The sequence below is a fragment of the Somniosus microcephalus genome, chromosome 23 (assembly GCF_052327205.1).
Source record: "Somniosus microcephalus isolate GS21.2 chromosome 23, FLI_Smic_1.0, whole genome shotgun sequence".
In the NCBI taxonomy this organism is placed as follows: Eukaryota; Metazoa; Chordata; class Chondrichthyes; order Squaliformes; family Somniosidae; genus Somniosus; species Somniosus microcephalus.
In genome coordinates this window covers 16,912,458-16,938,062 of record NC_141009.1, presented here as the reverse complement: position 1 = coordinate 16,938,062, position 25,605 = coordinate 16,912,458, and the positions used below count along the sequence as shown (strand labels likewise).

The 25,605-nt window shown below is 45.9% G+C and overlaps 2 protein-coding genes across 7 annotated transcripts in view; one reads left to right on the top strand and one right to left on the bottom strand.

Moving 5' to 3' along the window:
* Positions 1 to 24,493, bottom strand: part of lrrc8aa (leucine rich repeat containing 8 VRAC subunit Aa) — a 61,907-nt gene extending 37,414 nt beyond the window's left edge. The window contains exons 1-3 of one of the 5 annotated variants that reach the window (XR_015073339.1): positions 23,737 to 23,954; positions 8,091 to 8,214; positions 6,122 to 7,105 (exon numbers count right to left, since the gene is read on the bottom strand). The gene's annotated coding sequence lies outside the window, so the exon portion shown is untranslated. Of the gene's footprint in view, positions 1 to 6,121; positions 7,106 to 8,090; positions 8,215 to 23,736; positions 23,959 to 24,036 lie in introns of those variants that run through there. The other 4 variants (XR_015073340.1, XM_085965494.1, XM_085965493.1 and 1 more) reach the window with 4 other exon arrangements.
* The window catches only part of kyat1 (kynurenine aminotransferase 1), a 38,415-nt gene continuing 36,988 nt past the window's right edge, over positions 24,179 to 25,605 (top strand). The window contains exon 1 of one of the 2 annotated variants that reach the window (XM_085965496.1): positions 24,179 to 24,295. The gene's annotated coding sequence lies outside the window, so the exon portion shown is untranslated. The remainder of the gene's footprint in view (positions 24,296 to 25,605) is intronic. The other variant, XM_085965497.1, reaches the window with a different exon arrangement.

Sequence of the window (25,605 nt, the reverse complement as noted above, 5' to 3'; positions counted from 1 at the left end):
CAAGCGGAAGCCAAGCGCAGGCAGCGCAAGGAGCGCACGTCAACCCAAGCACCCCACCCACCCGCCCCTTCAACCACCGTCTGCCCCACCTGTGACAGAGACTGTAGGTCCCGCATTGGACTCATCAGTCACCGGAGAACTCATTTTTAATGTGGAAGCAAGTCATCCTCGGTTCCGAGGGACTGCCTAAGAAGATCCCTTGCATAACCTTTAATTCTGTACTACCGCCTATTTAAAATCTCATCATTGATGAAAGCCTTGCTTTATGCTCAAACCAAGTGCGTAGTGAGTTTTATTACGTCAATTTAATCAACTTGTTTCAGAACATGGAGGTCTAGTTGTACTTCACTAGTTCCTTGTCTTACAAAATGTCCCTGGGCAAGCTGTGCCCACGCCCGAGTATTTATACTCCTTGGACGGCGCCACCAGCTGGCCGTCCAGCGTTATTTCACGAGTAGTTTCTTGATGAATGATGAGATTTATAACACTGTCCATCAGCTTTCCCATCACAGTCCATACATAACTGGTTTGCATCTACAGTATTAACACCGTGCCATAATTTTAAAGAACTGAATTCTGTTACCTCTAACCTGCTTTTCATACATGAAAAGCCTAGGGCTCTGATCACAAGTCATTCCCTGAACATTCTCCAATGCATCAGTGTTCTTTTAATAAAAATAGAAAACACACCCAATGTTAGTCTGTCATTTCTCTTTACAGATACTGACGGACCAGTTGTGTACTTAGCGTTTTCTGTTGTTTCAAATTTCCAGCATGTAGCGCTTTCTTCCTTTTCATCTTTAGCATACTTTTAAAAAAGGTAGAGTATCTAACATTTCACGCAATATTCTAAATCAGTCTTTCGGATGAGATGTTAAACCGAGGCCCCGTCTGCTCTCTCAGGTGGATGTAAAAGATCACATGGCACTATTTAGAAGAGCAGGGGAGTTATCCCCGGTGTCCTGGCCAATATTTATCCCTCAACCAACATAACAAGAAACAGATTATCTGGTCATTATCACATTGCTGTTTGTGGGAGCTTGCTGTGCACAAATTGGCTGACGCGTTTCCTACATTACAACAGTGACTAAACTTCAAAAAAACACTTCATTGGCTGTAAAAGTGCTTTGGGACATCTGGTGGTCATGAAAGGCGCTATATAAATGCAAGTCTGTCTTTCTTTCTAAATGTGGCCTTACCAATAAGCTGGGTCACTAACTGAAATTACAGTGCTATGATTGGCTGTTGAATTTCAGCATGTGCCAAACCACTCGGCTTCCAATGAAAATACTGGCACTGCAGCACTCACCGAGACTGCAAAGATGATTTAATGTGGTCAAACTGAACTCAAGGTACAATAGAATAGGGTGGATGTGTTCTATTGAGCAGGTACAGTGTGTTATTTTACATCAGAGAAATACTCTATCAATTGGGAATGTTCAAGCCTGTGTAAGTTTACACTGGATAGAACAGAAGTGGACAAATGCATTACCTGGTGTGGTACTGACCCATATAAAGCTGAAAGGATGCAGGCTCAGACGAGGACATTATAGCTGGCCTCATTACCCCTGGGCTGAGGGGAAGCGATAAGCTCTTGACTGGCACAATTTCACAAGTAGATCGAATGAGCAGTGTGGTTCCTGCTGCTTTTGATCTCATGCCAGAAACACACCAGGCACAATTTAAAATATTACATGGAGCTCATGATTGCAGCTGTGGAGAACTGACAAAATAAATTAAAAAGATATGGAAACTATCTTAGAGGAGTGACCTTTGATGAGTTAGCTTTAAAGGATCATCTAGAAACTATTCAAAATTATGGCCCATAATTTGCGGTCAGCGGCGAAGCAAAGGCGTTTGCTGCTGGCCCCGAAGATCTCAATCTCTGTGGCGAGGGGTTCGGCTTTTCCGAAGTGCAGTTGAAATCAACGTGGTATAGTGGGAATCCCATAGTGCGAGCTGCTGACGTCAACACACTGTCTACGCAGCCAATCACAATGCAGAGTTCTCACAGACAAGGAACCAGGAAATAGAAAGCACTAAACACTTTTTTTTTAAATTAATTTAATTTATTAAAAAATTAACATTTATTAACTTTTAAATCCAAGAATTTTTAACTTAAATGGAGAAATTTGACATCCCACCAATATAAAATTAGCTTTTCATGGCCAGAACGGTTGTTTATCAGGAGTTAGAACTCAGATCACTGTTAAAAACCCAGTCACACCTCATTTTGTATGGGGCTAACTTTTTATGAGGTTTCGAACAGCGACGTTTGTTTGGAAAAGGGGAAGTTTTTGTCAGATCGTCATTTTGTTTGGTTGGGGGGGGCGGTCGACAGTGCAGCCTGTGGAGGAGCAGTGAATGACAGACCACAACGTCAGGATTTCTGTGTCAGGCAGCGCATGCGATAAATCCTGAAGTTGCAGTCAGTTTCAAAGGCGAAATGACGGCGAACGCTGCCAGTTCGCCCTCATCAGGACCGCAAGTACCGGGCCTATATTCCTAGTACAAGTATTAATACTATTGCTTGATTTCTTCTTTCAGGGAAGAAACTTCATGTCCCTAAAGTAGAGAATCAAAAGGTAGCACGGGATGGAAGTCCATACAAGGGCTCTGAATGGATTGGGATGGCTTTATCTCGCTGTGAATTTTCTTATTAGGTGATTTACGAGTATGGTAATGAGGAAACCACGATCCTGAATCAAATGGCTGAGGAAGTCGAGCATTATGCAATCTCATAAGTAGCATGGATCTGGCAAGCCTATGGGAAGCCAGATGCCTCACACCAGCTGACGAGCAAGCGATTCACTATATCAGGTGTCCAGCTGACAAGATTCCATAGCCCAAAAGATCACAGAGGCGACTCGAAGGATACAAGATGAGATATAAAGCGAGTGACTTCTGATCCAAGAGGGAGGTCGAGTGCGCAAATGGGAAGACTGAACGCTGCTCCAAGAGCTGAACAAATGAGGCGGCTGTGGGTGATATCGATTGTGATGGATCAGAGATTTATTTGTCTTGTTTCAAATCTTGTAAGACTGTGTATTTTAAATATTTCCTTATGGGATTCCGGTAGTCTGCCAGCTTGTGGCCACTTTAATTTGCGCACCCAAAGCAGCTCGTCTGCGGAATCCCAAAATACATATTAACTGTCTTGTGGTGATGCCACTTCAAAAGGCAGATGAGTCACTTCTGTCTGAGTGGCTGCTCAGCATGTATTAGGGGCAAAATTCAACATGGTTTTAGAAATGGTTGATATTGACCACCAGGCTACAGAATACAGATCACTAGGCATATCCCTCAATTAATTCTCTCACTAGTCAATTCCAAACATTACCCTGTGTGTGAAATAGTTATATCTGATTTGTCCATTCATCTTCCCTCTTCGGAGCTTCCTCCTATACCCTCGTCTTCATTCTTAGAACCATGGTAAACGGTTTCTTAGGGTTCATGTTGGTGATGACTTTAAAGATCTTAAATACCTCAAAAAGGTCCATTCTGAGTCTTATCCTCTACTGTAAACAAAGTTAGTTTCTGTAGTCTCCCCTCATAGCTTAAATGTCTTATGCCTTATGCCAGTTATTAGACAGAAGTTGCACCTTTCCAATGCCTTGTTGTTCTTCCTGCAATATCGTGACCAAAACTGCACATACTACTCCAGATGGGGATAAACATTGCCTTGTTAAAAAAAAAATCACTTCATGCAGAACTGTCCAGAGAACCCCCGAGAAACATGAGCAGAGTAAAACTGGTAAACACAGCACACTGATCCTACATTAGAGATTGTGCCAAGACTAGCAGAAGGCACTGATCCTGAAGTGCAGGCTGAGCCAACGGGGTCATTCTATTACAAGGAGAGGTCATCAGTTCAACAAAGGTGCACAAAGTAACACAGACTAGTCAAAAGCACACCTCATCCACGAGGAGGCAGCCTTATCCTTCAACAATGGATCTGGCTAAGCCGACTGACATCACTGACGTAAGAAAACTACTAGGCACTTGGTCTAAGCGTTAAACAAAGCTTTAATCAACTGTTATACAACATGGAGATCTAGTTGTGTCCTTCACTAGTTCCTGTAAAAGAATGTCCTGAGCAAGCTGGGCCCATGCCCGAGTATTTATACTCTCCCTGGACGGTGCCACCAGCAGGCCACCCAGTATTATTTCATAAGTCATTTCCACATGAATGGCTGATTCATGTAATCACTTTACATAAATTTACTGCAGGAAGCATCCTCAGCCATTGGCTGTTTTGACAACCAACTTGAACGTAATCAATAACATAACCTTGACTGACACGGATACTTTGCTGGCAAGTCTTACTGGGCCAAGTTGAATTCTCCAATCTAGTAAAAGGTTGAGTATTTGTGGTATTGTCAGCAAAAAGGACCTGCCTCAAGAAGCACATCGCATCAGAGTGTTTCTTCCTTCAGGGTTCCTACATGTACTTGTAGGCTCCCCTGTTTGGTCAATATGATAATGAGCTGCAAAATCACAACAACAACAAATTGCACTTGTATAGCACCTTTAACATAGAAGAATGTCCCAAAGGTAGGTACTTCACAGAATCGTAAAGAAAAGAAATGGAGGCCGAGCCAAAGAAGGAGACATTAGAAAAAGTAATGTGGGTTTTAAGGAGGATCTTCAAGGAGGATAGGGAGGCAGAGTGGTTTAGGCAGGGAATTCCAGCACATGGGCCTAGGTGGGGCTTAGGAAGAAGAGTTCCAGAAGAGGCCCCAGTCAAAGGAACAGAAGTTTGGTTGGGGGAGGCAGGGTGGAAAAGGGTGGTTGTAGTGCTGGAGAAGGTTCACCAGGCTGATACCTGGGATGGCAGGAATGACGTATGAGGAGAGATTGGGTCGATTGGGCTTATACTCGCTGGAATTTAGAAGAATGAGAGGGGATCTCATTGAAACTTATAAAATTCTAACAGGACTAGACAGACTAGATGCAGGAAGGATGTTCCCGATGGCGGGGGAGTCCAGAACCAGGGGTCACAGTCTAAGGATAAGGGGTAAGCCATTTAGGACGGAGATGAGAAATGTCTTCACCCAGAGAGTGGTGAACCTGTGGAATTCTGTACCACAGAAGGCAGTTGAGGCCAATTCATTAAATATATTCAAGAAGGAGTTAGATATATTTCTTAAGGCTAAAGGGATCAAGGGATATGGGGAGAAGGCAGGGACAGGGTACTGAGTTTAGATGATCAGCCATGATCTCATTGAATGGCGGAGCAGGCTCGAGGGGCCGAATGGCCTACTCCTGCTCCTATCTTCTATGTTTTATTACAGGAGTGATTACTCTGCTTTCCAGGTTAAGAAGGCAGTGTTGATGGTTTTCTCCAACTTCTGTTTCGGTAGTTTTATAAATAGTTACCAAATGGGTTTAACACCATGTAGCCTGCACTCTACATTGGTGTGAAACGACCAAAATGCATAGGAAATTAAACACGGAGGTGAAGAATGTGACATCCACGGGTGACCAAGCTTAGCACTCAAACTGTACTACATAGAAGTATAGTGATAACCAATGTTCCCCCTAAGATGTGTGGGCACACGGCCGCACACCAATCGAGAAGTCCCACACAGACCACTAACCTGCTGCTGCTGAAAGATTCTGCGCAGCAAATTTAAAGGAACTATGCACAAAAAAAAATTCGAGGGAACATTGGTGATAACCAAACAGCCAAGTTCACGTGCAAAATATGCAATTCTGATATAAACAATGCTTGTAACAGTGAAAATCACTGACAAGATCAGTTACAGCGAAGATTCACCAGACTGATACCTGGGATGGCAGTAATGACGTATGAGGAGAGATTGGGTCGATTGGGCTTATACTCGCTGGAGTTTAGAAGAATGAGAGGGGATCTCATTGAAACTTATAAAATTCTAACAGGACTAGACAGACTAGGTGCAGGAAGGATGTTCCCGATGGCAGGGGAGTCCAGAACCAGGGGTCACAGTCCAAGGATAAGGGGTAAGCCATTTAGGACTGAGATGAGGAGGAATTTCTTCACCCAGAGAGTGGTGAACCGGTGGAATTCTCTACCACAGAAGGCGGTGGAGGCCAATTCATTAAATATATTCAAGAAGGAGTTAGATATATTTCTTAAGGCTAAAGGGATCAAGGGATATGGGTACTGAATTTGGATGATCAGCCATGATCTCATTAAATGGCGGAACAGGCTCGAGGGGCCTAATGGCCTACTCCTGCTCCTATCTTCTATGTTTCTACAATATATTTAACACACACACACACATATACATATGACATTAACAGTACAAGTTTATTTCCAAGCTGTAAATTTACATCTTCTGATTCTTGTAACCTGACAATGCTACAATCACCATAATAGGAATGCACAGAACTGCAAAAGACCACTGCGGTCCATCTGGCCAGTCCAAGTATATAATAACATGACAGCCAAGCCACACACTCACTGTCCTCAGTTCTATCCCCTTTTGGTCCTGACCCAAATATGGCAAGATAAAATTCTATTTCAATGAGAAATTTATTGTACTGAGGCTGGTGCTATACAACATGTAGCTGGAGTTATGAGCCTGAAACAATTAATAAAATTAAAATGTTTACATTGCTAATTGACCTCATTAAGAAAAGACAGCCATACAAATAACCTGATGGGTAGAAACTGTACCTTGAATTCTGAAAGTCCTAAATGGAATTTGGTTCAATGCACATGGCTAAAAGAGCTCAATACAGAGCACAACACATCCTTCTGTTTTTCAACATTCTGCCCCCTCACACACTTTCAATCTTGTTCAGTACGACTGTGCTACTTGCCCAACTGAAGATAGAGAAGTAATGTTACAAAAGCAAAATAGTGCGGATGCTGGAAATCGGAAATAAAGACAGAAAATGCAGGAAATACTCAGGTGGTCCGGCAGCATCCGTGCAGAGAGCGAAACAGAGTTAACGTTTCAGATCGATGGCCTGTCGTCAGTTCTGAGTTCCAGCGTTTTCTCTTTTTATACGAGAGATAATCTGTTCTCGGGTGTCGGCTGTTGACTCCCTCTTGACCTAGTCCTCAAGAGTTGTGGAAGAAATACACCAACAGACCAGCTGTCCAATTTTTCTTCCTCTAGGTGGCAAGAAAAAAAACTACTATATCTGGAAAACCAACATGCTACTAGTCCACAGCTTACTGCGCTGCTGCATTACTGGGCCACCCAAGTCTAACAGTACAGTTTGTCCGTGACATCTTCCATTAATAGTAGAACGAACAACATAAAGCCAAACCGCTTGGGGACATCATCTCAGGTTTAAAGTCACAGACACACATACAAACTAGAGAAGACACTCACTATGACTTTTCCAGATATCACTTGCAACGCTTGCACTGACAGTGTAGTTATTTGCAATTTGCATCTAAAGATGGCTAATTTACCTTATTAAGCAAAAACAGCCCAACAAATGTTCTGGCGAGCAGACACTTGTGCCTTGAAAATGAAGATCTGATATGAAGCTTGATTCAGTAACACAGCTGAAGACAGCGATCACGTCTTTGCAGGATACTAATTAATGCTGCAACTTCAGTCAATTGCGCCTGTACCTTTTGCTCCCAACTTAATTATTTTTTGTACTCCCTCAGCCCGTACCACGTATAATGAGTCAAGTCCGACTACTGGTGTCGGCAGCTTCGGTGTTCTAGGAGACATTTACACAAAGCAGCACACAAAAGGCAGGTTAGAGGAACAGAACTCAGCTGACTTCAAAAACCATTCAAATTGTGCACTTGTGGTTTAGAATTTCCTCTAAACTGCTTGACTGCCTCTTATCTTCATCATAAGCAGTCACTGTTCTCGTGTTGCTCAGAAGAACTTTTTATTAAAGTCCTACTTGTTTCCCATTACATGCATGTTAACCCACCAAAGCTATGTTATAAGAACATCCTGCTAAACGGAGGGAAAAATGAAGTTCTCATAGGAGAATCTCACCATGCGCAAATCGTTCCAACATTGATTCTTAGAGTCAATTATGATTTAATTATACACAAGGCTAGTTTATAGGTTTTAACCTTTTTCATATTCTGCCCAGTGTAGTATTTCCACCTTTGTCTCACTCACCGTGTTGCCGGTTGTTATCTGTACTCAGATGCTCTGTGTGTTAGGCAGACGGCCCTCTGTGCTCGATCCCCACCAACTCTGGGCACCTTGTACTCTCTCAGCGCCATAGGAGCAGTTGCTGGCACTGAAATTTTAGAGACAGAATGAATCAGAAAGCTAAGTGACTTAACCGTGAAGATAGTAAAGTACTTGGTAAAAGTTTCTCTGGATTATTAGTGGGACTCCATAGAAGCCTGTACTCCACCCTAACCCTAGCTATCAGCAACTCTCTCCACTCCAACATTTTACTCTTTGTCCATGAGTGCAGCTCCAACAATACTAAAGAAGCTCGACACCATCCAGGACAAAGCAGCCCGCATGATTGGCACCCCATCCACCACCTTAAACATTCATTCCATTCACCACCGGTGTACCGTGACTGCAGAGAAGATGTTTCCCCTCATGGGGAATCTAGAACTAGGGGTCACCCATTTAAAACTGAGATGAGGAGGAATTTCTTCTCTGAGGGTCGTAAATCTGTGGAATTCTCTGCCCCAGAGAGCTGTGGAGGCTGGGTCATTGAATATATTTAAGGTGGAGATAGACAGATTTTTGAACAATAAGGGAGTGATGGGTTATGGGGAGCGGGCAGGGAAATGGAGCTGAGTCCAAGATCAGATCAGCCATGATCTCATTAAATGGCGGAGCAGGCTCGAGGGGCCAAATGGCCTACTCCTGCTCCTCCTACTTATGTTCTTATGTTCATCTACAAGATGCACTGCAGCAACTCGCTAAGGCTTCTTTGGCAGCACCTCTCAAACCTGTGACCTCTACCCACTAGAAGGACAAGGGCAGCAGGCGCATGGGAACACCACCACCTCCAAGTTCCCCTCCAAGTCACACACCATCCTGACTTGGAAGTATATCGCTGTTCCAGGAACTCCCTCCCTAACAGCACTGTTGGAAGTACCTTCACCACACGGACTGCAGCGGTTCAAGGCGGCGGCTCACCACCACCTTCTCAACCAGGGATGGGCAATAAATGCTGACCTTGCCAGCAATGCCCACATCCCATGAATGAATATTTTAAAAAATGGCTGAAAGTAAGTGCTGCAACAGATTATTATTTTTTTTTATATAAATACAATCTTAGAACAATACAAACCATTCTAAAATACAGTTTTGCTACTACTGAAATTCATCCCCATGTACACAAAAGAGCTGGTGTGATACCATACAAACAGAACACAGCGGGAGCTGCCCTTATACTGTACTTCACAGCAAGGTATCTCCCGTCTCCTGGCCACCTCAGAATTTATGCCAGAATTTTTTTTTCCTACTTGGGAAAAGCGAACCTGTAGAAGACAATGTCAGGACCATACTGCTCAACAGCTTACACTTGAAATACAGACCGACAAACAGGGACGCTTCCACACCAGTTTCTTCCTGCCATCTTCCATTTGAAATGCACAAAGATGTTTTATTGCACACGTCAAACTGACACTTGGTCTCTCATTACCTTATTTAGAATATGTGACTAGCTTATTAGACAGAAAACAAAGAGTAGGAATAAACGGGTCTTTTTCAGGATGGCAGGCTATGACTAGTGGGGTACAAGGATCGGTGCTTGGGCCCCAGCTATTCACAATCTATATCAACGATTTGGATGAGGGGACTAAATGTAACATTTCCAAATTTGCTGATGGTATAAAGCTAGGTGGCAGTGTCAGTTGCAAAGAGGATGTGAAGAGGCTTCAAGGGGATCTCGACAGGCTCAGTGAGTGGGCGAGAACATGGCAGATGGAATATAATGTAGATAAATGTGAAGTTATCCACTTTGGTAGAAAAAACAGAAAGGCAGAGTACAGGAAACGTTGGTTTATCCGGAGGTTGTATGTCCGGAAACCTCGATCTAACGGCAGAAATCAGCAGCCGTTTTGTTAGGTTTTTCTTCTTTTTTTTTCTTCTCCGAGCAACAGTCAGTCTCTGGAAAGCCTCTCTGAAGCTGTTGCTAAGCTACAGAGACGCTTCCAAGGTACGGGCCGACTGTTTACAAGCTGTTGCTAAGCAACAGTGTTTGTTGTCAGATACGGAGATGAAAACCTCCGTATCCGTCAACATTAGCGCTGGTCTGTCCGGAAGTTTTCATAGATCAGCATCACGCCGGTCCCATCGGTGCCGGATATCGCGAAGTTTCCTGTATTTCCTAAATGGTGAAAGATTGAGGAATGCAGATGCTCAAAGGGACCTGGGTGTCCTTGTGCATTAGTCACTGAAAGTGAATGTGCAGGTGCAGCAAGCCATTAGGAAGGCAAATGGTATGCTGGCCTTCATTACAAGAGGATTTGAGTACAGGAGTAAAGAAGTCTTACTCCAATTATATAGGGCCTTGGTGAGACCACACCTGGAGTACTGTGTACAATTTTGGTCTCCTTACCTAAGGAAGGATATACTTGTCATAGAGGGAGTTCAACAGAGGTTCACAAGATTGATTCCTGGGATCGACTGTCGTATGAGAGGAGATTGAGTAAACTAGGTCTGTATTCTCTTGAATTCAGAAGAATGAGAGGGGATCTCATTGAAGCATTACAGCGCTTGATAGGGTGGATGCTGGGAGAATGTTTCCCTTGGCTGGGGAGTCTAGAACCAGGGGCCACAGCCTCAGGATAAAGGGTAGGCCATTCAGGACTGAGATGAGAAGAAATTTCTTCACACAGAGGGCAGCGAATCTTTGGAATTCTCTACCCCAGAGGGCCGTGGAGGCTCAGTCATTGAGTATATTCAAAACAGAAGTCGATAGATTTCTGACTAGTAAGGGCATCAAGGGATATGGCGATAGGGCCGGTGAATGGAGTTGAGGCAGAAGATCAGCCATGATCTCACTGAATGGCGGAGCAGGCTCGAAGGGCCGAATGCTGCTCCTATTTCTTATGTTCTTAAATACCCATATATAAAAGTCACACTGTTCGACTAATATCCTGCAATTTTTAAGTTGTACAGCAAACTACTGCTTGTAATAGTACAAATGTCTCATCCTCCAGTTTGTAGGTCATAAAGTGCACTTTACCCCCTGGATTTACTGGAAAGTGAAAGCGGTTATTTGCATAAACTGTTGGATTATATGAACTTTTGTCCTGGATACTTAATCTGAGTTTCAGACGACAGAAAATATAGAAATGAAAAATGGGCCACTCAGTTCACCCATGTTGTTCCATTTTACAGGTATTAATAGAGTTCACTGAAAGCCAGACAATTAGATGGGATAGCAACAGATTATGCAAATAAGGTGGTGCCGTCAGGTTTTTGGGGGGGGGGGGGGGGGGAAAAAAAAAAGAGAAATAAAAAATAATCCCACGTTATATACAGGGTTCCAGATTTACAACTTAATTCTACAAAACCCGACAAACCACCCCGTCCAAAATAAAATGAACTGGTGCATAAAATAATTGATATCAAAAGTTTATTGTAAGAATGCATGTTTCTATGCTATAGAAAATCAACCGAATAAAAGCCAAATCAGCAGAACTCAACTTGCAAGTCAAGCTCCAAAACCCTAACTCTGACATTGTTTTAATGCTTGTCCTCCCAGAAAATGGAAGGGCAAAAATCTCACTGAAACTCACAATTTAGTCCTTACATAGGATAATAGCACAGAAACAGGCCATTCGGCCCAACCAGTCCATGCCGGCGTTTATGCTCCACTCGAGCCTCCTCCAGTCTTTCCTCATCTAACTCTATCAGCATAACCCTCTTCCCTTCTCCCTCATATACTTGTCTAGCCTCCCCTTAAATGCATCTATACCATTCGCTTCAACCACTCCCTGTGGTAGCGAGTTGCACATTCTCACCACTCTCTGGGTAAAGAAGTTTCTTCCGAATTCCCTATTTGATTTCTTGGTGACTATCTTACATTGACGGCCTCTAGTTTTGCTCTTCCAAAGCTGTTCCAATGGCTCAGAGTTAAAGTCTCTGAGCTAAAAGACCAGAGAGGTTCTAGGTTTAGGTCCTAGTCTGTGCCAAGTTAGCACTCAGCTAGAGCAGCATTTAGGGGCACTGAAATTGGCCACAGTAGCCCAGGGATAGGAAGGAGAAAATCCAATTGTTATTGCTGCACAGCGACGCTTACAAGAAGTGCAACAGGTGAGGACAGGTCTCTCTCCACCGATGCTGCCTGGCCTGCTGAGTTTTTCCAGCTTTTCCTGTCGTTATTGAGGACAGGAGCTGGCTTGGTTGCAACGACCTTGAACAATCACTGTTGAGATTTACACACAAACAGCTACATGGGTGAGATACCAGAACACAATTCCTGCCTGCAGAGTTGTACCCCAGTTATACAAACCAACACTTTCAGGAGAGGAGGGATGGGGAGAAAATGAAAAAGAAAATAGCAATTTATGGAAGTAACTATTTAATTACCATAAAGCCACAGTGCACCCTTGAATAGTTCTGCAAAGCATAGTACAAGCTAATCAAGCGTGAGGAAGGTCATTTGGTCCATCTTAATCCAGAAAGACCTAAAGTTCCAGCAACATTCCAAATTTACTTTTTCCATTCCCAGAACTATTATACTCTTCTGTAATATTCTCTACTCTTCTGTAATATTCTCTGTCAAAAACCTCCTGTCCAGGATGAAACGACTAAGTTTGCCCAGTCCTTCCTTAAAACTCAGACCATTGACACTAGAGCTCAGCCGAGTGGCTTCTCTCTGCACTGCCTTCAGTGCTAGAATGCAAGGGGGGCAATTAGGGACCAAAAAGGAGACCTACGCATGGAGGCAGAGGGTAAGGCTGAGGTACTAAATGAGTAATTTGCATCTGTCTTCACCAGGGAAGATGATGCTGCCATAGACATAGTAAAGGAGGAGGTAGAGGAGATACTGGATGGGATAAGAATTGATAAAGAGGAGGTACCAGAAAGGCTGGCTGTACTTAAAATAGATAAGTCACCAGGACCGGATGGGATGCATCCTAGGATGCGGAGGGAAGTGAAGGAAGAAATCGCGGAGGTACTGGCCATAATCTTACAATCCTCTTTAGATATGGGGGGTGGTGCCAGAGGACTGGAGAATTGCAAATGTTACACCCTTCTTCAAAAAAAGGGTGTAAAGATAAACCCAGCAACTACAGGCCAGTCAGTTTAACCTCGGTAGTGGGGAAGCTTTTCGAAACAATAATCAAGGACAAAATTGACAGTCACTTGGACAAGTGTGGATTAATTAAGGAAAGTCAGCACGGATTTGTTAAAGGCAAATTGTGTTTAACGAATTGATTAAGTTTTTTGATGAGGTAACAGAGGGTTGATGAGGGCAATGCGGTTGACGTAGTGTACATGGATTTCCAAAAGGCATTTGACAAAGTGCCACATAATAGGCTTGCCAGCAAAGGTGAAGCCCATGGAATAAAGGGGACAGTGGCAGCATGGATACGAAATTGGCTCAATGACAGGAAAGAGAGTGTAGTGGTGAATGATTGTTTTTTGGACTGGAGGAAGGTATACAGTGGTGTTCCCCAGGGGTCGGTTCCAGGACCACTGCTTTTCTTGATATACATTAATGACTTGGATGTGGGTGTACAGAGCATAATTTCAAAATTTGTAGATGACACAAAACGTGTAAGTATAGTGAACAGTGAGGAGGATAGTGATAGACTTCAAGAGGACATAGACAGGCTGGTGGAATGGGCGGACACATGGCAGATGAAATTTAATGCAGAAAAGTGTGAAGTGATACATTCTGGTTGAAAGAATGTGGAGAGGAAATATAAACTAAAGGGTACAATCCTAAAGTGGGTGCATGAACAGAGAGACCTGGGGGTATATGTGCACAAATCATTGAAGGGGGCAGGGCAAGTTGAGAAAGGAGTTAAAAAAGCTGACGGAATCCTGGGCTTCATAAATAGAGGTACAGAGTATAAAAGCGTGGAAATTATGATGACTGTATAAAACACTGGCTCGGCCTCAACTGGTGTACTGTGTCCAATTCTGGGCACCGCACTTTAGGAAGGATGTGAAGGCCTTAGAGAGGGTGCAGAAAAGATTTACGAGAATGATTCCAGGGATGAGGGACTTCAGTTACGTTGATAGATTGGAGAAGCTGGGGTTGTTCTCCTTAGAGCAGAGAGGATTGAGGGGAGATTTGATAGAGGTGTTCAAAATCATGAGGGGTCTAGATAGAGAGAAACTGTTCCCATTGGCAGAAGGGTCGAGAACCGGAGGAGACAGATTTAAAGTTCTGACGAAGGGTCACAGACCTGAAACGTTAACTCTTTCTCTCTCCACAGATGCTGCCTGACCTGCTGAGTGTTTCCAGCATTTTCTGTTATTACAGATTTATGGCGATTGGCAAAAGAACCAAAAGGCGACATAAGAAAAAACTTTTTTACTCAGAGAGTGGTTAGGATCTGGAATGTACTGCCTGGAAGGGTGGTGGAGGCAGACTCAATCACAGCTTTCAAAAGGGAGTTGGATAAGTACGTGATGGAAAAATTATTTGCAGGGCTACAGGGAAAGAGCGGGGGAGTGGGACCAGGTGAGGTGCTCTTGCAGAGAGCCGGCACGGGCTCGACAGGCTGATTGGCCTTCTTCCGTGCTGTAACCATTCTATGATTCCAGGATAATGTCTTCCTTGTATCTCAGTGACCAGAACTGGACACAGTACTCAAGGTGCAGTCTGCCCTGAACACTATACAGCATCACCAGCACTTCCTCTGACCATATTCACAGTTTGGGTTATATAGTTGATGCGCCATCAATAACTCCAGAAGACTAAGAGTTAAACTTATAACAAGTAGGCTTTTATTAACAAAAGAATACGAGCATGCCTCTGCTGGTAGACCAATCCTTAAAGCCAGGGGGACTGGAGGTCAATCACCTTTATACCTGGGCTTAGGGGTGGAGCCAGGGGCGGAGCCAGCTGAGGCATGCCCAGACATGTTCTGTACAGGCAGATTAGTGGTTTACCACAATAGTTCAACATTCTATTGGCCTTGTTTGGTGAATCATAGAAATTTACAACACAGAAAGAGGCCATTCAGCCCATCATGTCTGTGCCGGTCGAAAAAAGAGCTATCCGGTCTAATCCCACTTTCCGGCTCTTGGTCTGTAGCCTTGCAGGTTATGATACTTCAAGGTGCATATCATAGTACTTTTTAAATGCGAAGAGGGTTTCTGCCTCTACCACCCTCATCGCATTTAAAAAGTAAAAACCTCTGATTACTCTGTAGTAACTTCCACTGCAGAATAGTAAAGTAACCAATCCGAGAGAGCGAGAACAGGAGAGTCCAGTCATTTTACTAGAGGTTGTTTGATCCTCTTAATTTAATAATTAGCAGTTTCCAACATTACACAATTAAGAGGGAGGATCACTCTCTGCCCTCTCGCAGGTGCTATGGTTCTCAAGACAGTTCAGCTCACCTCTAGCCACTCTTTCGCCAGGTTCTCTCTGCTGCGTCAGACCTTGCTGCTAGTGGCAAAACAGGAGCCTAGATTTTTCAATCAGCATTATTTTAATGCTAGTGGTAAGCCCACTTAAATGAACGGGGTAGCCGGCATTAAAATACAACCAACGGGAAAACCTACACTACAATCACCTAGTCACTATCGCTCAACCATTGGCGGCCGTGCCTTCTGTTGCCTGGGCCCCTAAGCTCTGGAATTCCCTGCCTAAACCTCACTGTCTCGCTACCTCTCTTTCCTCCTTTAAGACGCTCCTTAAAATCTGCCTCTTTGACCGAGCTTTTGGTCACCTGCCCGAATTTCTCCTTCTGTTGCTTGGTGTCAAATTTTTTGTCTTTTAATACCCCCGTGAAGCATCTTGGGAAGTTTTACTACGTTAAAAGGTGCTATATAAATACAAGTTGTTGTTGCTGCTGAAGGAGCGGGGCGAGGACGGGTGGGTGGGGGAACTAGAGGCAGGCAGAATCTCCTTGGGGTTGAGATGGCTCTAGTATGACACTCCTGGCAATGAAACACTGGAATGGGAGTCAACCAGTCATATTTGGCAATTTGATGAGAGCTTCGGCAGGCCTGCGGTACTCGAGCGTACCGCTGATTAAACAGCCAGCCTGGCTCATTAATGGAACCTGGAAGGGTGCGCCTGTCCTAGAGGCTTGGCTTCTTCCCACTCAGCTCCAAAATATCTTGCAAGCTAATGGCCTGACGGGTAGAGTAGTTCTGGCCGAATAAGCAGCAGCAACCTCGTATGTGCTCTGCGCAGGTAAACTGTGTGTCTTTAGCTGGTTAATCTCAGACAGTATCCCTGCGCATACTTAAGGAGTTCCCAAGACTCAGTTCTTACCAGCCAACCTCTGCCTAAATTCTCTGGGATTGGGTAATTGGGATACACTCGATATCAGAAAGCAGACTGTGTGGATTTCTCAGTAGCTTGGTTCGAAAACACTCGAGTGCGTACTGTGTTTCTGCATGTGTCAGATATCTGGCTGACCAAAACAAAAAAATGATTAAATAATCCACACTCTGTGAAAGGATAGCCAACAGTGGTAGGGATTCCAATACACAACACTGGAGCTACACCATTCTTATGCTGGTACATTGTCAGTAAGGTTTATAATCAACATCATTCTGTTTACACACTCTTCTGTGCAGTGTCAGAGATGAGTTTATAATCAGGGGCTGGGCTCTCAATCATGGAAACATTGACCGTCAGCCGTACTGTTCCCTTTAAGCTGCATGGCCGCGCAGCGCCCTGGAGCTCCCGCGCAGCCTGCTCACCGGCTTTGAAATGGGAAAAAATGGATGTACAAAACTCAAAATAAAAAACAGAAATGAGAGGGGAGGTGGGGGGTGGGGGAAGTATTGCAGTTCTAACTAGGCAATACTTGTTTTTCTTAAAAAGCCATTAAACAGAGCCCAATTTAAACTTTGCTCTGCAATTTTTCAGCTTTTCAATCCCTATCATCTTTACAGCCACTTTCCCGGGTTTAACCGAGTTCCTTTTAAATAGTTCACGATTCCCACGTCCCCATTTTAAGCTATATTCCCTTGCCCCTCTTCTCCCTCCGCAGGTACGTCTGCATCGTGCTCAACCAAGCTGGTGAGCTGCTCCCAAGCCCCTGCTACTTTTAAGTTGCCTTCTGGGCTGACTCTCACTGAGATTTGCTCCTTTTTCATGGGGGGGGGGGGGGGAGGAAAAGCGCTCTACCATAAGGACACGACCGAAACCGGGGACTCATCACGTACTGAACTACGGTGAACCAGCATCGTATCACGACAGGATACACCTCGTCGCTGCTCTGGTAGCGTCCATCACTACACTGTGTGTCGGATTGTATTGTTGAAAGGAAAATTGCTGCTGTTGGCTCAGTGGTGCACTTCATTGGTCTATTAGCTGATTGTTCCACGGAGCAGGAGGACACAGATTCACCCCCCACCGCTCATCACACGGTGAACTCTACACACTTGTGTCAAGCCATTGTTAAGAAGCAAAGGGCATGTTTTACCAGAGGACTCTCCGGTTACGGGGCAGCAACCATAGCAGAGTACCAAAACCAGATTACCCGCCTGCCCTCTACTGCAACAACGGCCCGGGCTGAAAGGACCTCGAGTGCACAGGGAGAAAAAAGAACATTACGCCAAACTAAAACATAGAAACATAGAAGATAGGAGCAGGAGTAGGCCATTCGGCCCCTCAAGCCTGCTCCGCCATTCAATGAGATCATGGCTGATCATCCAATTTCAGTACCCTGTCCCTGCCTTCTCCCCATACCCCTTGATCCCTTTAGCCTTAAGAAATATATCCAACTCCTTCTTGAATATATTTAATGAATTGGCCTCCACTGCCTTCTGTGGTAGAGAATTCCACAGGTTCACCACTCTCTGGGTGAAGAAATTCCTCCTCATCTCTGTCCTAAATGGCGTACCCCTTATCCTTAGACTGTGACCCCTGGTTCCGGACTCCCCCGCCATCGGGAACATCCTTCAGAATTGTTTTTGAAGAATCCAGAAGAGCTTGCCAGCAAGTCAAAATCTTCTTAAAAAAAACTTACTGCTGAATTTAATATAACTAAAAACTGAAAACAAAGAAAAAGAACAGGATGGGTAGTTGCTACGCCTCAAATGCCATTAGACCTTGATCTCCGAGTTTGTCGTCAGATTCACAACACACATCTCCTTAGAACAATTGCAAGCACAAATCTTGGCAATGGACTGCAATACAATAGGAAGAGTCTATCATGCTGATGAGAAGTTTTCAATGGAACTTCCTTTCATATCAGACAGTGTGACTGCCAGTCGGCTCCAATCTCCACAATTTCTCCAGTGTCTTAATCCCAATACACAGCAAGATTTTTGCCTTTTAATTTAGAACAGGGACATTTTTAAGTTTGTCGGTGAACTTTGCCTTGAACTTATTGTTCTCGGATCTCTTGCACAATACAGGCACTGCAGCTTCCATGATGTCTGCAGCCACAACCAAATGGAAATTTTAGATGAGTTTAAAAATATTTTACTCTTATAAACAAGTTTGTTGACCGTATATATTGGCATGAAAAATACAATACTGATATGCCAGCGCCCTCATTCAGCTTATGTAGCAAATTGGTTCTAATACACGAAAAGAAAAAATATAATTTTAGCCAAGACTTCATTCGTCACCTCAAATTGCTGCAACTAGTAACAGACTTGTAACCAATAGTACTTCACCCTACCTCAAAGTACACTCCTTTGACACAATGCAAGCTCCGAAGGACACAAGTCTATAACCCAAGCGTACAAGCTTTGTGCTTTCCTTAATTTAAGTGGGCATACCGTGGATCCGCCATTGTTCACAGAAAAAAGCGATGCCAGAGGTATTGAATAACTGCACAACTTCCTTTTGTCATTTGTACTTCATCTTTGTTGGTGCATAAAAATGCAAAAATGTTTCTTTCGTTGCTTGTGCCGAGGGTATTGCTGTACCATATGCCAGACTAAAATGTGTAGAATCCAAATGACCTGCCAATTTCAATTATCCACCAATCATGGCAGAGTATATGGGTCCCACTGTAGCAGGAACATTTCACACAACCACCATTTTGCTTGACTAAAATTGCAACCTTACACGGCACCCTCCGCCCCCTCCATTTGTAGATTTTTTTTCCCCCACTGATAAAGAGCGCATTATAATTCAAATATGCTGCAAAAAAAATCATACATGGGTCCACCAGAGCAATAACTGCAGCAAGAAAAACTCATCAGCATTTCTAAGCAAAAGGACCAGCACACGGTAAGCGGAGTGGTTTCAGTGGCCACGCAAACTAATAGCAGGTGGGAGACACGGCAAGGCTATTATTACTACTGCAAGGTTAGGGTGCAAAGAGAGTATGAAAATGAACTGGCCACTGTCCAGGGCTCCAAACACCCCTTCCAGGTGAAACAGCGATTTACTTGTACTTCTTGCAATCTAGTATACTGCATTCGCTGCTCACGATGTGGTCTCCTCTACATTGGGGAGACCAAACGCAGACTGGGTGACCGCTTTGCGGAACACCTCCGTTCAGTCCGTAAGGGTGACCCCGAGCTTCCGGTCGCCTGTCATTTTAATTCACCGTTCCATTCCCACTCAGACCTCACCGTCCTTGGCCTCTTGCATTGTTCCACGGAAGCTCACCGTAAACTCGAGGAACAGCACCTCATCTTCCGATTAGGCACTTTACAGCCTTCCGAACTCAATATCGAGTTCAACAACTTCAGATCATAACCTCGGCCCCTATTATATTTTTTATCCACACTTTTGATTTGTGACTTTTCCTTTTTTTTTCCTCTCTCCCACATGGCAGCTGTCTCTCACTCTGCCAGCGCATTTCACACTTCATGTAGAGCCTTTGTCTGTTTCTTTACCTGTCCTATTACTATCTCGTCTCACCTTGAATATCTCTTGTCTCTTCTTTCATCCCCTCCCCCATTTCCCAGCCCCCAAACTGCCTTTTGTTTCATTTCCTGCCTTTTCTCTCAGTTCTGACGAAGGGTTTCGACCCGAAACATTGACTCTATTTCTCTCTCCACGGATGTTGCCTGGCCTGCTGAGCTTTTCCAGCATTTTCTGTTGTTATTTCGGATTTCCAGCATTCTTCTTCTTAGGCAGTCCCTCGGAACCGAGGATGACTTGCTTCCACATTAAAAATGAGTTTGCAGGTGACTGATGAGTCCAATGCGGGACCTACAGTCTCTGTCACAGGTGGGGCAGACGGTGGTTGAAGGGGCGGGTGGGTGGGGTGCTTGGGTTGACGTGCGCTCCTTGCGCTGCCTGCGCTTGGCTTCCGCTTGCTCCCGGCGAAGAGACTCGAGGTGTTCGGCGCCTTCCCAGATGCTTCTCCAACACTTTGTGCGGTCTTGGGCCAGGGATTCCCAGATGTCGGTGGGGATGTTACACTTTTTCAAGGAGGCTTTGAGGGTGTCCTTTGCTATCATGAAAATGAACTTACCCATTTCGGTATTTATTTGTAAAGGACTTTTAATTCCTTTAAATAAAAATACAAAAAAGTGAGAGAAATTACCACTTAATTTTCTCTTAAGAATATCATGTTGACTTTTTGACAAAAAACAAGAAACCATCAAAAATGACCTAGTAATTCAAGTTACAGCACGAGGACGCCAGAGTTTGAACCCAGCTTCCAGATGATTGAACTTGCCTGCACCGCAACCCCACACACAGTCAGTGACCCTGAGCCAGCCAACACCCCACAGTCAGTCCACAGTCACCAATGCCCTGGCCGCCAGACTATGGACACCGACTGCCCAGCGGTCAGCTCATGAACACGAGTTCCATCAATTCTCAGCGGAGTCACCGGGCAGCTTCTTGTTGATGAAACCTGCCAATATGGAGATGAACATTCCAGCCTTGCTAAATACCCTCTTGCTTGTGGCAATGCTCGCAGCCCATCCACACTTCAGCTGAAGAAATAAAGTGCGCCGGTGGGGAGTAGCAATGGAGGATCGCAACCCATCACTGAATGACAGGCCGACTTGGAATGAACCTGAAGATGAAATCGATCATGGGAGCAATTACAGTTGAGCTTGATCTTGTACTTGCTCTCACCACATGGCAATAGATGCAAGCACTTGCAACAGGGATTGCTGGACAGCAGTGAGATACCTGGCCATTTTCTACTCCCTAGCCCAGGATATTACAAAGTATTGCGTACACTGCTACCTCACTGCGACTAAGTAACTCAGTACAGACTAGGGATCACCACATCAGATAATACAATTACCTACCTGTCTTTCTGTTGCCACACTCAAAACTTTCCAAATTCCACACATTATTAAATCTGATCAACCACCATCTCTGGATACATGATAATTTGTCTAAAAGAATAAAAGTATGATAACTCAGCTTATAAAAACCTAATGAATAACCAACTACTAGATATCCCAAATAACAACAGAAAATGCTGGAAAAACTCAGCAGGCCAGGCAACATCCGTGGAGAGAGAAACAGAGTCAACGTTTCAGGTCGAAACCCTTCGTCAGAACTGAGAAAAAAGCAGGAAATGAAACAGATTAAAAAGCAAGTTTGGGGGCCTCCAGAAAAACTGCTGAGTTTTTCCAGCGTTTTCTGTTGTTATTGCGGATTTCCAGCATCCGCAGCATTTTGCTATCGTACTAGATATCCCATTTCAGATGCCCCAACCATGGCGGATTCGACATCACCCCACTGCCACTGATCTCCACACACCAGCCTCTAATTATCACAATCCTATGTCACCTCTGAGTCATCAATGACACAGAGCCGACCAGCTACAATCAATACCGCAAATCCAGTCCACAGCCACCTGATCACCAGACAACGGATACCGAATCCCCAGCTGTTAGCTCATGGACATCAGCAACTTGGTTCTTAGCCAAACAGGCACTGAAGTCTGGGCTGTTGTCTGATAATACCAGTGACGTAGCCAACAGTCTGCTGCCACGAGAGCCCCAGTTGTGAGCCCACCACCAATCGGCAGACCGGCTGCCAACCCACCGCCACCGGCAGACCCGGCTGCCAGCCATTCCCACCGGCCAGCCATTCCCACCCGAGCTCAGACTGCCAGCCATTCCCAGCAGATCGCAGGCTGCCAGCCATTCCCAGCAGAGCCCAGGCTGCCAGCCATTCCCTCCAGATCCCAGGCTGCCAGCCATTCCCACCAGATCCCAGTCTGCCAGCCATTCCCACCAGATCCCAGTCTGCCAGCCATTCCAAGAGTCGAGACTGCCATCTATTCCCACCAGAGCCAAGGCTGCCAGCCATTCCCAGGCTGCTAATCATTCCCAGATCCCAGGCTGCCAGCCATTCCCACCAGAGTCCAAGCTACCAGCCATTCCCACCAGAGCCCAAGCTACCAGCCATACCCAGAGCTCAGGCTGCCAGCCATTACAACCAAATGCCAGGCTGCCAGCCATTCCCAGAGCTCAGGCTGCCAGCCATTACAACCAAATGCCAGGCTGCCAGCCATTCCCAGAGCCCAGGCTGCCAGCCATTCCCACCAGAGCCCAGGCTGCCAGCAATTCCCACCAGAGCCCAGGCTGCCAGCCATTCCCACCAGAGCCCAGGCTGCCAGCCATTCCCACCAGAGCCCAGGCTGCCAGCCATTCCCACCAGAGCCCAGGCTGCCAGCCATTCCCACCAGAGCCCAGGCTGCCAGCCATTCCCACCAGAGCCCAGGCTGCCAGCCATTCCCACCAGAGCCCAGGCTGCCAGCCATTCCCACCAGAGCCCAGGCTGCCAGCCATTCCCACCAGAGCCCAGGCTGCCAGCCATTCCCACCAGAGCCCAGGCTGCCAGCCATTCCCACCAGAGCCCAAGCTGCCAGCCATTCCCACCACATCCCAGGCTGCCAGCCATTCCCACCAGAGCCCAGGCTGCCAGCCATTCCCACCAGAGCCCAAGCTGCCAGCCATTCCCACCACATCCCAGGCTGCCAGCCATTCCCACCAGAGCCCAGGCTGCCAGCCATTCCCACCAGAGCCCAGGCTGCCAGCCATTCGCGGATCCCAGGCTGCCAGCCATTCGCGGATCCCAGGCTGCCAGCCATTCGCGGATCCCAGGCTGTCAGCCATTCCCAGAGCCCAGGTTGCCAGCCATTCCCACCAGAGCCAAGGCTGCCAGCCATTCCCACCAGAGCCAAGGCTGCCAGCCATTCCCAAATCCCAGGCTGCCAGCCATTCCCGGATCCCAGGCTGCCAGCCATTCGCGGATCCCAGGCTGTCAGCCATTCCCAGAGCCCAGGTTGCCAGCCATTCCCACCAGAGCCAAGGCTGCCAGCCATTCCCACCAGAGCCAAGGCTGCCAGCCATTCCCACCAGAGCCAAGGCTGCCAGCCATTCCCAAATCCCAGGCTGCCAGCCATTCCCTGATCCCAGGCTGCCAGCTATTCCCAAATCCCAGGCTGCCAATCATTCCCAGATCACAGGCTGCCAGCCATTCCCACCAGAGCCCAGGCTGCCAGCCATTCCCAGAGCTCAGGCTGCCAGCCATTCCCACCAGATCCCAGGCTGCCAGCCATTCTCACCAAATCCCAGGCTGCCAGCCATTCCCACCAGAGCCCAGGCTGCCAGCCATTCCCAGATCCCGGGCTGCCAACCATTCCCAGAGCCCAGTCAAGCAGCGAGGTGCAAACCCCAAGTTAGAGCCGGTAACACTGGCCGCTGAAGCAGCTCAGTGACAAAAACACTCCGCGCAGTCCGAGCTCACCTCCCGGGCGCCGACAGCGGGCCCCGCTCTCCCTTCCCGGGACGGTGCGGGGCTTCTTTACCCGCTCGGTCCGCTTCTTTCCCGGTGGTTTTAGAGGAGGGGGGTCTTTTCCCCCCAACCACCCACCCCGCCGGAAGTGGCGTCACACGCCGGCCGGAATAGGCGCGACGTCTCTCCTCCCCCGCCCCGACTCCGGAATTCGCGTACGTGCAACTTTCACATTTTACGCCAATACTTCAACAAAGAAATAAAGACGTTGCACCGAAAGTCATTAAAAAATAAATAAAGCACATAAACTACCTTAACGTTGAGGAACCCGGCAGGCCGACGCCATTTTGCGGAGGGTTAGTTCAGTGTGTGCACTTCTTGTCAGGGTCCGGTGGGGGCGCGCAGGGGGGTGGGCGAAGGATCCGCCCCGTGTGTGTCCCACCCTGAAAGCGGCGTCACACTGCGGCTCCCCTCCGAGGCCAGAGTGGAGGCAGCAACAGCGACAACAACAACGGCCGGGCCTGGCATTGATTTGTAGAGTGCGAGTAAGTGAGAAGAAGCTACCATGCCAGTAAGTGAGGATTAAAATATAACGCACAAATGCTGGAAATACTCAGCGGCTGGGGGACCAGTTGACCCTTGGGGTCAGCATGTTCTCGATGCCAGACCCCTAGTTGCTGTGTTGTCTCAAATAAAAAACAGAAAATGCTGGAGATACTCAGCAGGTCAGGCAGCATCTGCGAAGAGAGAAACAAGAGTTAACGTTTCAGATCGATGACCTTTCGTCAGAACTAGAAAAAAAAGCAGGAAATGGAACAGATTTTTAAGCAAATGTAGGAGTAAAGGAAGGAGGGGATGAAAGAACAAAAGGGAAGGTCTGTGATAGGATAGAAGGCAGGAGAGGTTAAGAGATATTCAAGGCAAAAGGAGATGGTAATGGGTGTTGTCTCCCCTGTTTAGGTGCCAGCCAGTGGCTCAGTGGGCAGCACACAAGGTTGTTGGTTCATAGTCCCACTCCAGAGACCTGGACAGTAAAAACATTCAAATCTTTATTTTTGGCTCACAGTTTCACAATTAGATTTTTGAATTTGCTGCTCGGCTCTTTCACACACGGATACCCCAACTTTTTGTTATTTTTACTAGTCAGCCAGCTCATCATTTGCTTTAGATCTAAAGGATCATTATTACAGATTTATTGTGATTGGCTTTTTTTTTCTCCCTTCCTACTACAAAATAGTATTCAGTGATATAGCACACAATACCTATAGGCATTCCACTGACATTTCTTCTGTCCGCTGTGGCTCAGTGGGCAGCACTCTCGCCTCTGAGTCAGAAGGTTGTGGATTCAAGTCCCACTCCAGAGACTTGAGCAAAAAATCTAAGCTGACACTCCAGTGCAGTATCGAGGGAGTGCTGCACTGTCGGGGGTCCCGTCTTTTGGATGAGACGTTAAACCGAGGCCCCTTCTGCTCTCAGGTGAATGTAAAAGATCCCATGGCACTATTTCGAAGAAGAGTAGGGGAGTTATCCCTGGTGTCCTGGCCAATATTTATCCCTCAATCAACATTAACAGATTATCTGGTCATTATCACAATGCTGTTTGTGGAGGCTTGCTGTGCACAAATTGGCTGCCGTGTTTCCTACATTACAACAGTGACTACACTTCAAAAAGTACTTCATTGGCTGTAAAGCGCTTTGCTATATAAATGCAAGTCTTTTAGTTTAGTTTTGATTGTTTTTAAGGTTTTTATTTGAATTGTTTCTAAGTATCTAATTTTTAAAAAAATATTTCAATTGCTGAGGTTGGGAGTTATCACCTGCAGAGCTTGCACCAGGAGAGACCAGAGGGGTAACATTTGTGATCAGGTCACACAACCCATT